The 14,791-nt window shown below is 39.8% G+C and overlaps 1 protein-coding gene across 1 annotated transcript in view; it reads left to right on the forward strand.

The window, feature by feature from the left end:
• agbl4 (AGBL carboxypeptidase 4) overlaps positions 1-14,791 on the forward strand; it is a 503,648-nt gene that overhangs the window by 388,410 nt on the left and 100,447 nt on the right. The window lies entirely within an intron of this gene.

Here is a 14,791-nt window from a genome sequence, read left to right on the forward strand (position 1 = left end):
TTTTTTCATGGAAAGGTATATAACAAATGTTTCTTCTACTCATAAGATATTAATGAAATAAGTGTCCTGAGATATCTCACCGGTCTCTGTGACTGCATTTGACTCTATAAACGGCAAACAAAATGTGTCCGCCACCCTGGTGTCTGATGCTTTCTACCTGTTAATTATTTTGTGCTATCTCATAGTATTGTAGTTGCAGCAAAATGTTGATGCCACTTCTATGCCATTTTGTTCAAAGCAGTTGTCAGTTTAGGGTACTATTTTGATGCTGTTGTTTTTAAAAACTGCTTCTGCTCGTTTATTGTCTCAAAGTTAATTGGTATCTTTGGAGAATGGATTTTGGAAAGTGGGGGCATGGCTAATCCAATGGCTCAGCTTGTGGAAATTCTAGAATGGCTAAAATCGCTGACTGCACCTTTAAATAATAATAAAATACTTAACTTTGAGGTTCGTACATTTAAAAACTGCAATGGCAAAATTCTGCCTCACTTTTTGTTTCTGCCATTGACATTTTATAAAGTAGAAAAAGACAAATAAGGAAATGTTTAAAACCCCTCTTCTAGTAGTGGGAGATTTTAGCTCAGCACTACTCAACACACGGGCTGCATGCGGTGGCCTTTGAGCGATATTTTACAGCTTGCATTATGATATCATATATATTTATCTGCAGCCTATCAAATTTGTATGAATTGTGAGGTGTCCATTTTCATGAGGATTTACGATAGTTCTCTACATTGCTGAACATTGCATGTTAGAGAGGGAATTCAACTGCAAGAGGATGTTACAAATAAATAATAAAAAAAATAATATCAGAGTATGGCTGGTGTTATGAGACTGGCAGTCGGTCTGCGTACGCTTTCATACGGAGTACATGTGCGCTCATGCTCGGTCTGTAAACTTGTTAGTTGACAATCACAGTGACAACAGAACTGATCTACATCAGAAAATCAAACTGATACACACTTATAGTGCATCCGGTAAGTATTCACAGCGCTTCACTTTTTCCACATTTTGTTATGTTACAGCCTTATTCCAAAATGAATTATATTCATTATTTTCCTCAAAATTCTACAAACAATACCCCATAATGACAACATGAAAGAAGTTTGTTTGAAATCTTTGCAAATTTATTACAAATTAAAATGAAAAAAATCACATGTACATAAGTATTCACAGCCTTTGTTCAATACTTTGTTGAAGCACCTTTGGCACCAATTACATCCTCAAGTCTTTTTGTGTATGATGCTACAAGTGTGGCACACCTATTTTTGGGCAGTTTCTCCCATTCTTCTTTGCAGGACCTCTCAAGCTCCATCAGGTTGGATGGGGAGTGTCGGTGCACAGCCATTTTCAGATCTCTCCAGAGATTTTCAATCGGGTTCAAGTCTGGGCTCTGGCTGGGCCACTCAAGGACATTCACAGAGTTGTCCCGTAGCCACTACTTTGTTTATCTTTGCTGTGTGCTTGGGGTCATTGTCCTGTTGGAAGATGAACCTGAGGTCCAGAGCACTCTGGAGCAGGTTTTCATTAAGGATGTCTCTGTACATTGCTGCATTCATTTTTCCATCGATCCTGACTAGTCTCCCAGTTCCTGCTGCTGAAAAACATCCCCACAGCATGATGCTCCCACCACCATGCTTCACTGTAGGGATGGTATTGGCAAGGTGATGAGCGGTGCCTGGTTTCCTCCAGAAATGACTCTTGCCATTTAGGCCAAAAAATTCAATCTTTGTTTCATCATACCAGAGAATTTTGTTTCTCATGGTCTGAGAGTCCTTCAGGTGCCTTTTGGCAAACTCCAGGCGGGCTGTCATGTGCCTTTTACTGAGGAGTGGCTTCCGTCTGGCCACTCTACCTTACAGGCCTGATTGGTGGAGTGCTGCAGAGATGGTTGTTCTTCTGGAAGTTTCTCCTCTCTCCACAGAGAAACGCTGGAGCTCTGTCAGAGTGACCATCGGGATCTTGGTCACCTGCCTAACTAAGGCCCTTCTCCCCTGATCGCTGAGTTTGGCCGAGCTGCCAGCTCTAGTAAGAGTCCTGGTGGTTCCAAACTTCCATTTATGGATGATGTGAATACATGTGATTTTTATTTTTTTTATATAAATTTGCAAAGATTTCAAACAAACTTCTTTCACGGGTTGTCATTGTGGGGAATTGTTTGTAGAATTTTGTGGAAAATAATGAATTTAATCAATTTTGGAATAAGGCTGTAACATAACAAAATGTTTATAAAAAGTGAAGCACTGTGAATACTTTCCGTATGCACTATATGTTATACTTACTAAAAGTGATAGTTGACCCAAAAATAATAATAATAAAAAAAACATCTCTCGTCATCTTCTCATCCTTATGCCATCCCAGATGTGAATGACTTTCTTTCTTCTGCAGAACACAAATGAAGATGTTTTAGAAGAATATTTAAGCTCTCTAGGTCCATACAATGTAAGTGAATGGTGGCCAGAATTTTGAAGCGTTAAAAATCACATGAAGGCAGCATAAACGTAATCCATAAGGCTATTAAATATATGTCTTCAGAAGTTATAATTTAATCCTTTTTACAATAAATCTCCACTTTCACATCTGTAAGTCACATGTGGCGTCTGTTTAGTTTGAAAGTGAAAGTGGAGATTTATAGTAAAAAATTGTAAAAAGCCAAGGACTTAAATATTGATCCATCTTTCATCCACAGAGCTGAGATAGTCTCCTTCCTGAGCGGTATGATAGCTGCTTGGTCCCATTGTGTTTGTACTTGCGGACTATTGTTTGTTCAGATGAACGGGGTACCTTCAGGAATTTGGAAATTGCTCCAAAGGATGCTCCCACAATTTTGTTCTGAGGACTTGACTGATTTCTTTTAATTTTCCCATGATGTCAAGCAAAGAGCCACTGAGGTTGAATGTAGGCCTTAAAATACATCCATGGGTACACCTCCAATTCATTTCACCTATCAGAAACTTATTGGCTAATTCTCTAAAGGCTTGACGTAATTTTCTGGAATTTTCCAAGCTGCTTAAAGGCACAGTTAACTTAGTTTATGTAAATTTCTGACCCACTGGAATTGTGATATAGTCAATTAAAAGTGAAACAATCTGTCTGTAAACAATTTTTGGAAAAATTACTTGTGCCATGCACAAAGCAAATGTCCTAAACGACTTGCCAAAACTATAGTTTTCTTATATTAAATCTGTTGAGTGGTTTAAATAAATTAGTTTTAATAACTTCTACCTAAGTGTATGTAAACTTCTGACTTCAACTGTACAGTTGAAGACAAAATGATTAGTCCCTTATGAAATTTCAATTATTTTTCAAATATTTCCCAAGTGATGTTTAACAGAGCAAGGGGATTTAAACACAGTATTTCTTATTATATTTTTCCTCTGGAGAAAGCCTTATTTATTTAAATTTTTTGCCTGGAATAAAATAATTATTTAAAATATTTTTAAAACTGCTAAGGTCAATATTATTAGCCCCCTTAAGAAATTATCTGTTTGATTTGCTTCGGAACCAACCACTGACTTGCCTAATTAACCTAATTAATCCCCCACGCCTTTAAGTTGCACTTCAAATTGAGGATTAGTATCTTGCAAAATAACTAGTGAAGTAATGTTACTGTCATCATGGCAAAAACAAATGAAATTTGTTTAGACTTGAGAAAAATAATTGTTAATGCTCACTAAGCAGGAGAAGGATAAACACGTTTATTAAAGTGTTTTTAGGTGTCAAGAACTGCCGTGAGAAATATTGTCAAGAATTTTTAACCTCGGAAAGAAAACTGGTGAGAGAGGTTTCCAAAGACCCAAGAACAACTGCCAAGACACTAGTGAATGATTTAGCTAAGTCTGGGATTGATGTCTCAATGAAGACAGTCACTAGACCCCTGCACAGGAATGGGCTGCGAGGTTGCAGACGAAGAAAAACTCCACTTCTGAAGAAGAGACACCTCCAAGCTAGACTGAAGTTTGCCAAGGACAACCTAGAGAAAAATTATGCATACTGGAAACGTGTCCTTTGTGTATTGTGTCCACATGTATATGCTTACACAACCACTTAGCCAGGTGTCAGAAAACTAGTACAAATATTTAAAGCTCGGTCCGGATTGAAATGTCCTTTGGTCCCTATCTGGACCAGAGTCTAAATATGCCTGTAATTAGCCACTGGCTGGGAAATGTTCATAATTCAGTTTCCAGTTATTGAATATTATAGTGGCGAATAGGTGTTGAGAGTGAAAGTTTGTTTCGACTGCCATGTAATGTGTGTCCAAAGATGAGATCCACACAGTTCATTTGTCTTTTAATACCCTTTCTGTTATTTACAGTAAGTTGTAATCAAAAACATCAATAATATAAATATTTGGGGGGCCTTGGTAGCTCAGCAAGTATTGCTGCTGACTACAACCCCTGGAGTCCAGAGTTCAAATCCAGGGTGTGCTAAGTGACTCTAGCCAGGTCTCCTAAGCAACCAAATTGGCCCGGTTGCTAGGGAGGGTAGAGTCACATGGGCTAACATCCTTGTGGTCATGATTAGTGGTTCTCGCTCTCAATGGGGTGCGTGGTAAGTTGTGTGTGGATTGCGGAGAACACATAATCGGAAAGCACAGGGTGCATTTTGTTTGACACAGATTGAACACATACTTATTGGCTCAGTAGATTTGGGCCCCCAAGTGATACCACCCTAGGCGCTCGCCTTTGTCGCCTAATGGGTTGGCCGGCCCTGACAGTGAGCCACGTGATAAAATGTGCGGATTGACTGCCTCAGAAGCTGAGGCAACTGAGACTTGTCCACCGCCGCCCGGATTGAGGTGAGTAACCGCAATAGTGGGAATTTGGCATTCCAAATTGCACTGATGCTGTAAAGAAGCCATTAGACTCCACTCTCAGTAGTGTGTGCTCAACCAAGACAGATCTGTGAGATGATTGCTGAACTGCTGCTGTTCTACAAATCAATGGAAATACTTGTAAATTGTACAAATAATGTATGCAAACAATTACATGTAATTACTATGTGTGCGTGTGTGTGTGTGTGTATGTATATATATATATATATATATGTATATATATATATATGTATATATATATATATGTATATATATATATATATATATATATATATATATATATATATATATAAAATCAATGTTTTATATGTTAAAAAATATATAGTATGTATATTTTATGTATTAAAACATCACTCAGCACTTTTTACTAGCTATATAAAGTGTATCTGGAAGATCATCCTCCCCTGTCCTGTGTCCTTGACTTGACTTGATTGGACACACACTAACATTCGTAAGGAGGAATGTGATGTTTGTGTTTGATGTGCAGTGTTGAAGTGAGGAAAAACTGCGAATGGGCTCAGGATTAAAAGCAAGATTGATCGCAGTGTCAAAGAAAGATAAGCACATGCCCTGAGTTATTGAGGAGGTGTGACATTGATTTCAGACCACACTCCCTCAGATATTCAGGTTGCACTGACCTCTATAATAAATGAGCATGTCAAAAACTAATACTATTCTAATAGTAAATGAACAATTATAGGCAGAGGATGGAGTTGGATAGGGAATTGGTTGATGGGTAGCTTGCAGGAAACTTTTGGTATTGTAACCATTGACTTTTTACCTGGTATTGAAAAAAATATTTTATAGATCTTGAAATAGTTTTCAACTGAATGACTTGCAATTATCTGTTATGGGGATAATGTGAGTAACACGACATGGAGGCTGAGGTGGAATCCATATGCAGGAAGTTTATTAAACACAGCAGATAAATCCAAAACACTATGCAGAGACGTAGTTGATTAAGCAGGCAAAGTAGTCGATACACAAGTAAGCAGTCCAACCAGGTAAACAGAGCAAATCAGTAATCCAGAAATCGGTAATCCCTTAAAACAGGCACAATGGTCATAACAAGAAGACAATGATAATAGACAATGGATAAATGCTTGGTAAGGCAGTGAAACTGGCAATATTTCACAAGGTAACAATGGTAAGGCATGGTTTTATATATGATATAAACAGAAAGTAACCATAGAAGAAACGGTTAAGTCTCAGAATTCGGGAGCGGGCTCCCTCTGGCGGTCGGCTGAAGGGATAGCAGACTCATTCGTTACAGAACACCCCCCGAACAACTCCCGGTGTTGTTCTTCTTGGGCATCCCCTTGGTCGTGGTGCAGGACGATTCAGGTGTGCTTGTTGGAAGTATCTGATCAGGGATGGATCCAGTATGTCTCTGGACATACCTATGATCTCTCCTCGGGTCCATAACCTTCCCAGTCCACCAGGTACTGCATCTGGCCCCCTCAACGAAATGAGTCTATGATCTCTCTGAGATGTAAGCAGGTGATCCGTCAATCTCCAATAGAGGAGTCGGCTCAGGAGCCGGGGTTTCGGGGTCAGATGTTGGTGGACAGGTTTCAACAATGACACATGAAAAGGAGAGATGTGGTAGTTATGAGGCAGTTCCAGTCGGTAACTACAGCATTGATTTGTCTGACAGACCAACATACCTGGGGCTGAGATTCCTGCAGGGTAGCCGCAACTTGAGGTCACATGTGAGGACACAGGGGCAGCAGTGGCTCAGTTGGTTGAGCGGATCGGCTGCCAATCGCAGGGTTGACGGTTCGACTCCCGGCCCACACAACTCCACATGCCGAAATGTCCTTGGGCAAGACACTGAACCCCAATTTTCTCCCAATGGCAGGCTAGCGCCTTGCATGGCAGCTCTGCCATAATTGGTGTTTGAGTGTGTGAATGGGTGATTGGGACACAGTGTAAAGCCCTTTGGTAACCTCTAAGGTTAAAAAAAGCACTATATAAGTGCAGACCATTTAGATAGCCAGACTCTCTGGCCAGGTTAATAGTCAGTGTGGCAAAAATCTATCAATGATTACCAAGATTGTAGTCCATTGTAGTCTTATAGTTATTTATATACACATGCACATACACACACAGTTCATGTCAGAAATGTACATACACCTTAGCCAAATACATTTAAACTCAGTTTTTCATAATTCCTGACATTTAATCGTAGAAAACATTCCCTGGTTGGCAGATCAGTCATGAAGTCAACAGACATGTGGGACCAGGGTCTCTCAGGGATAGGCAGTGGTCATAAGAGGGCAGCTGGTAGTTCTCTGGGGGTCTTTGACTGTCCACACACTTGACATGCCTTAACATAGATAGTGACATCATTATTCAGTGTAGGCCACCTGAATGAGTTACGTACCAGGTTAATAGTTCTCTGGATGAGGGAGGTATGGATCCATTGTATCATTCTTTGGTGCAGGGTATGTGGTACATAATGTTTGGTTTGAGGGCATTATGGTGGTGCAGGGTCCGTTTGTTGGGCTCATTGAATTTCTTCCATGATATCCCAACTTATAGGTGCAATGATCACAGAAGGTGGTAGGATGGATTCATCTTGAGTTAATCTGTGAGGAGGATCTTGACGATGGGAAAGTGCATCAGCTTTGCTGTTCTTGCTGCTAGGGTGGGAAGTGACTGTAATTTGGAATCTTGTGAAGAAGAATGACCATCAGTCTTGTTGTGGGTTGAGTCATTTTGCTCCCTTGATATATTCAATGTTCTTATGGTAGGTGATTACTTGGAATGGATGGACAGAACCTTCTAGCCAGTGGTGCCACTCTTCTAGCACAGCCTTCATGGAGAGTAGCTCTTTATTACACACATCATAGTTCCGCTCTGCTGAGTTCAGTTTGCATGAGAAGAATGCACAGGTATAAAGTTTACATGGTTACAATTGCGTTGAGAGAGAACCGCTCCGATGCCACAGTCTGCTGCATCAACCTCCTCTATGAATGGCTGATTAGGATCGAGGTGCTTGAGAATAGGAGAGGTTGTGAAACTTGTCTTGAAGGCCTTTTGAGCAGAGTCACTCCATGTCAGCTTGGATGGTTTTCCTTTGAGCAGAGATGATAGAGGGGCAGAGATGAGACTGTAATTGCGACTAAGCCCTCTGTAGAAATTTGCCAAGCCTAGAAAACCTTGTAGTTCCTTCACAATGTTGGGTCTTGGCCATTCAGTAACTGCCTGGATCTTGGAGTTATTCATATCAACACCTCTTTGACCAATGATATACACCAATAATGTTGTATGGGTGGTGTGAAACTCACATTTCTCTGCTTTCACATAGAGCTGGAGCTTCTGGAGGCAGGAGAGAACAATCTTGACATCCTTGACATGTTGTGCCTGGTCTAGGGAGTAAATAAGTATGTCGTTGATGTAGGCAATAACACACTTATTAAGGATGTCTCGAAAGATTTTGTTGATGAATGACTGGAATATAGCTGGTGCGTTGGCCAGGCCATAAGGCATCACCTGGTATTCATAGTCCCCCCTAGTGGTAATAAATGCAGTTTTCCACTTGTCACCTTCTCTTAAGTACTAGGTTGTGAGCACTTCTCAGATCAAGCATTATATAGATGCGTGCTTCACGTAGTTGCTCTAATGCAGATGGAACCAGAGGGAGTGGATATCTGTAGTTGATTTTTACAGTATTCAAACCTTGGAAGTCAATACATGGGCGGAGTCCTCCATCCCTCTTTTCAATGAAGAAGAAGCCTGCAGCAGCTAGTGAGGTGGAAGGACGAGTGAAACCTGAAGCCAGAGCCTCCTTGACATAAGTTTCGATGGCCAGCATTTCAGGTCTTCACAAAGGATAAGCTTTGCTCCTGGGTGGTACCATGTTGGGCAGCAACTCAACTGGCACAGTCCAGTGGTCGAGGGGGGTAGCTGAGTTGCATGGATTTAATTGAAAACCTCTGAAAATTATGAAAATTCCTTGGGGATTACAGTTGGTACTTGAGACTCTGGACTTTCAATGTGATAGTATCATGGATAGCCAGCCATGGATGGCCCAGGATGAGGAGATGCTTGGGTGAGTTGATAACATAGAAGGATATTATTTCCATGTGAAATACTCCTATTCGTAGTGTCACTTGAACAATTTGGTGAGTGATGCCTGTGCCAATAGTTGAATCATTTACAGTAATGATGTTAATGATAGGTATGGAAGGTGTTGTAGGGATATGAAGTTCATGAATGAGATCTTGATGAATCAGATTCCCTACAGCCCCTAAATTGACTAATGCAGAAACATGTTTGATTTTGTTATCAAAAGAGAGTTCAAGGGGAAGAGAAAAACTGTGATGTATGGGAGATGAAAGATTCTTGGTACTCATGTTTGCCCTTGCGTAGTGAGATTTCTTGCCCTTGTTAGGTATGCAGAGTTTTGATGATCCCTTCCTCCACATTAGTAACAATCTCTCGTTGTGACGACGATCATGTTCTTCATGAGAAAGTCTAGCATATGCGATTTGCATGGGTTCAGATGTTCCGGGAGTTAAAACTGCACATTTATTTGAATCAGGGCTGAAATACTCTGGTTGATTGAGAAATACATTTTAAATTGATGTAGAATGCCTTTACACTTCTCAGGTGAGCCATCAAACTTATCAGGAAGCGCAAATCTTACTGGTGTAGCCTGAGTGGATGTAAGAGAGCGGATGTAGTGGATGAGGCTCTCATTTACAGCTCTTAGGTTGTGTAGTTGCACGTGGTAACCTTGGAGAAGTTCGCTCTTTAGCGAAGGCAGCCTGGAGCTGAGAAAGTTCCGCTGGATTCATTGGTGGCAAAGTATTCTGTGAGGAACTCAACATGGAGGCTGAGGTAGAATCCAAATTCAAGAAGGTTATTAAACACAGCATATAAATCAAAAACGCTAGGCAGAGACGTAGTTGATTAAGCAGGCAAATAATACACAAGTAATCAGTCCAACAAGGCAAACAGAGCAAAACAGTAATCCAGAAATCGGTAATCCAAAAAGACAGGCACAATGGTCATAACATGAAGGCAATGATAATAGACAATGGATAAACGATTGGTAAGTCATAGAAACTTACAATACGTTGCAAGGTAACAATGGCGCAAGGCATGGCTTTATATGTGATATAAACAGGAAGTCACCATAGAAGAAATGGTTAAGTGTCAGTTTTCGGGAGAGGGCTCTCTCTGGTGGCCGGCTAAAGGGATAGCAGCCTCATTCGTTACAGATAATATTTGGCAGTCTTCCTTTAGTATTTACGATGTCCACTGCTTGCTGTATACTTGCCAAATGTTATTGCCTACCCTTGCAGTCTCTCGTTTGCTTATTCACGCTCTGTCAGCCCAAGGGGACTGCTGAATGTCATTAACAATAACAGTATCCACATGACTGTAATATTTTTCACTGGTGGTATTGACAGAGAGATGATTTAGTCTAGTAATGATGGATTGAGCTGGGCATCAGGGCCTGCATGCACAGGGACATATGTGTTCACTGCAGAGAGAGTTGCTCCAGTTCCATGTATTGTATTGCATTGGATTTTTCACCATCTAGAGGAAAGAGGAAAGAAATATGTTATGAAGTGTGTTCTTCCTCTGGTTTGATTTGAGTTTTGAGACAAAAAATTAGCAGGTTTTTTATACTGCTTGAGTGGACAAGAAATTTTAGGGGGGGGGGGGGGGATTGGACACAATGCATGTCAGATTCTAACCCACATCTTCCACATGAGCACCAAGCCTTAAGATATCTGGAACATGTGCACTAGCCTTTAGGCCACAGCCACAGGTGCTGATCCCGTGGATGCAGGAACGGACGAGAACACACGGAAAAGCACGATTTTCCCCATAAATTTTCTCTGTAGGCATTTAAAAAAAAAAGATAAATATTGCTCAGACTTGACCCAAACCAGAAAGCTCTATTATTAATTAACGACATTAAAACGTTTTATTTGAAGAAAATAATTTTAAAAAAGCGATTGGTAATTGGGAACTTCTCAGATTAGTGGACTTCACTTGGGGATTGTGGTTCAGACGGCAAATCTGGACCCAGAGGAATTATTAGTTGGATTTTACGAGACACAACTGGTTGTTATGGTACCCACCAGCAGAAACATAAATCGATGCCTGTGGCCAAAGCTCTTGGTATTTGTTTTGTTTTTTTAATAATACTTTATATAAAGAATAACGTAGTACATGTTACATATGATTAAGCTTTAAAATGACACATCACATGAAGTTAATAGGTCTCGAAGACTATCTTCAGAATATTTGGCACCAACAATCATCCGTGCCTTTATCTAATCAGCCAATTGTGTGGCTGCAGTACATAAAATCATGCAGATACAGGTCAGGAGCTTCAGTTAATTTTCACATCAACCATCTGAATGGGGGAAAAATGTGATCTCAGTGATTTGGACTGTGGCTTGATTGTTGGTGCCTGATGGGCTGGTTTGTGTATTTCTGTAACTGCTGATTTCCTGGGATTTTCACACACAACAGTCTCTAGAATTTACTCAGAATGGTGCCAAAAACAAAAAATATCCAGCGAACGGCAGTTCTGCAGATGGAAAGGACTTGTATACTGCAAAGCTTACAAATTGCAACTGAGCTGTCATTGTCATCTAAAAACGGTGCACTCTGTACGATTTATAATAGTGCTTTACGATTGTTGCTTGTCAGACTGTACGATATACATCGTAGCCGACTGTGGTCCCACTCGTCCTGATCAGTGAACATGACTCAAGTTACTGGAGTAAAATTTGCCCACCGTGGAGGAGCATTTTTTTCTTTCTCTGGAAGTCGGAACATCAGCATTTCCGTTGCTCCAATACCACTCCATCATGAGCATAGGCTAGCATTTACAAGAAAGATGGATTTTGTTGAATAGGCATATAATAACACAGCTGTTGAGAATGAACGTGAGTGCAGAAGGTAGCCTACAGTTATAATGAGCTACCACAAGCAAATATTAATTGTGGAAATAAAAAGACTTGTGGCACGAAAAATTACAAACTTCTCCGTTCACATTGGAGATAACAAAAACGTTATAGTACGTCTTTCTCCTCTTTTAGATTAGTAACCTATTGGCCAGACAAAATTTAGAAAATTCATAAAGGCTGATAATATATCATACTTGCAAGTTCCCTATGGATGATGCACAAACATGACATAAATTTCTATAATTGTATCCAACTCTATTTGCTGATTTGGATTAAAACATCCCATAAATACCTACCAGTAAATGCAATCATTTATTTATTTTCGTTTTGTAAGCTCTGTATTTAATTAATTCATAGAATAATGCTTTCATATTCTTGACGTGTTACACTTTTCTCAAAGTATTTTCTTATTTATTAAAACTTTTTATATAAAATGAAAAGAAGAACAAATATTGAATGTGCTTGAGTAGAGTGATAACTGGGCACAAATGTTGCAATGGTGCAAACATGGAGCAGGTTTCTTTCCAAGTGAATTGAGGTGCGAGAGAGGAGCGGAATATCTCGTCTGGCTGTCGTAATAGCAGCCACACTATACGGCTACGATGCTAAATTTCAGACACTGCCCAAATTTCGTCAGAGGATGAAGATCATCGCAAAGGCTATTAATCGGCAGTCTGTGAACATGTCACACTGAACATTGTAAGACGTTCTCATGATCATTGCAACTCCACGTGGTGAGATCTTGCATGGTTCCCCAGACCGAGGGAGACTGACAGTTCTTTTGTATTTCTTCCATTTGCGAATAATCGCACTAACTGTTGTCACCTTCTCACCAAGCTGCTTGGTGACGGTCTTGTAGCCCATTCCAGCCTTGTGTAGATCTACAATCTTGTCCCTGACATCCTCGGACTGTACTTTGGTCTTGGCCATGGTGGAATCTGATTGATTGATTGCTTCTGTGAACAGGTAACAGGTTTATACAGGTAACAAGCTGAGATTAGGAGCACTCCCTTTAAGAGTGTGCTCCTAATCTTAGCTCGTTCGTTACCTGCATAAAAGACACCTGGGAGCCAGAAATCTCTGATTGAGAGGGGGTCAAATACTTATTTCCCTCATTAAAATAAAATTCAATTTATAACATTTTTGACATGCATATTTCTGGATTTTTTTATTGTTACTCTGTCTCCCACTGTTCAAATTAACCTACAATTAAAATTATAGACTGAACATTTCTTTGTCAGTGGGCAAACATACAATATCAGCAGGGGATCAAATACTTTTTCCCCTCACTGTATGTATATATATATATATATATATATATATGTGTGTGTGTGTGTGTGTGTGTATACATACATGTATATAAATAAATGGAAATTATCTGCTTGTAAACAATTGTTGGAAAAATTACTCTTGTCATGCACAGAGTAGATGTGTATATACATGTACTAGAGATGCACATATGGATTTACCAAACAGCAATATTGGCCGATTAAAGCAATTATCTGCACTATTGGATATCGGTCAGTTGTTTAAAAAAACAGATAATCAGGGCTGATAGTTTCCTGTCAAAATGGTGCAGAGAAATGCATCAATTAGGTGTGAAAGAAAATTTCTCTGGTGTAGAATTACTTTGAATTAGATGACAATAACAGCACAGTTGCAATTTGTAAACTTTGCAGAGCTAGAAATCAAGAGGTAAAACTAACTTTTAGCACAACTATCACAACTTTGTTTTTCTATTTAAGCCCTTTATTAAACAAATTGAATTAACATTTTAAATAAAGTTTTGGTAACACTTTACAACGAGGTTACATTTACATTAGTTAATGCATTAGGTATCATGAACAAACAATTAACAATATATTGTTTTCAGCATTTATTAATATTTGTTAATTTTAGTTAATACATATAATAATTGTTCATTGATTGTGCATTACCTAATGTTAAAAAAACAACTTTTGATTTAAAAAATGTATTAGTGTATGTTGAAATTAACATTAACTAAGATTAATAATTGCTGTGAACGTATTGCTCATTGTTAGTTCATGTTAACTAATTGTGGCAGGACGGAGGACGGGACCAGGTGTGTACGATCACGACCCGGCCCCGCCCTCCGCCCTGCCACACTAATGTTGTTAGCAGGTAATTTTATTTCCAAACAAATCAGTGAATATTTTTTTAAACCAGTGTATTCAAATGAACCGATTTGCTTCAAGTAACTGCAATGACAAATTCACTCAGACTTCCCATTGCTTCATTTGAGAGAATGGACCGTTTTGGAGAGCATGTTTTATTGTCTCCTCTGGTTGCTCAGTTGTAAAACTGTTTACGCAATACATAAAAAAACAGCAATGTAGCATTTTGTCACGTTGCTGCACTACTCGTTGGAAATAAAGTAGCTTTTTCCGGTTAAGCTAGACTGTTTTAAAAAAAAGCTGAACTTCTGTCACACTTGAAAAATATTATAAAGTTAGTAGCCTCACTATTTATAATTAGTTACTCCCCATCACTGCTGTGTCAGGCATTGTGAGCTTCTGAAAATCCCAAAGTTCCCTGGATGAATAACTGGGTAAAGGAAGAGAAGATGTGGGAGAGAAGTATGACAAGAGAAGGATGAGGGTGGAGTTTAACAGCACTATGAGAGACATCTGTGAGTTGTACTTGAGAAATGTGCTCGTTGTTACATCACCGAAAACCCAAATGACCCTGAGCGGTAATACATTGTATCCAGCAGTGGCGACAGCAGACTGGGGAAGGGCGGCAGACACTTGCTGGACGTGGGTCTATTTAATCAGGGCCTGCTTCCAGTCTAACGTCCATCACGGCCTTCATTGATGGGCTGTCACCAAGGCGCTGCAGTCAGCAGCTGTGCTTCACACATCATCCTTTACCTGCAGCTCTGCACTCCACTCGTCATCCATTAGCAGTGGGAGTGCGTGATTGGGTGGCTGTTGGGAAAAATGGTGTCACTACAGTGATGGAGGAGGAATAGAATTGGGAGTGTGTGGAGATGAAT

Source organism: Xyrauchen texanus, chromosome 27, assembly GCF_025860055.1.
Source record: "Xyrauchen texanus isolate HMW12.3.18 chromosome 27, RBS_HiC_50CHRs, whole genome shotgun sequence".
Classification (NCBI taxonomy): domain Eukaryota; kingdom Metazoa; phylum Chordata; class Actinopteri; order Cypriniformes; family Catostomidae; genus Xyrauchen; species Xyrauchen texanus.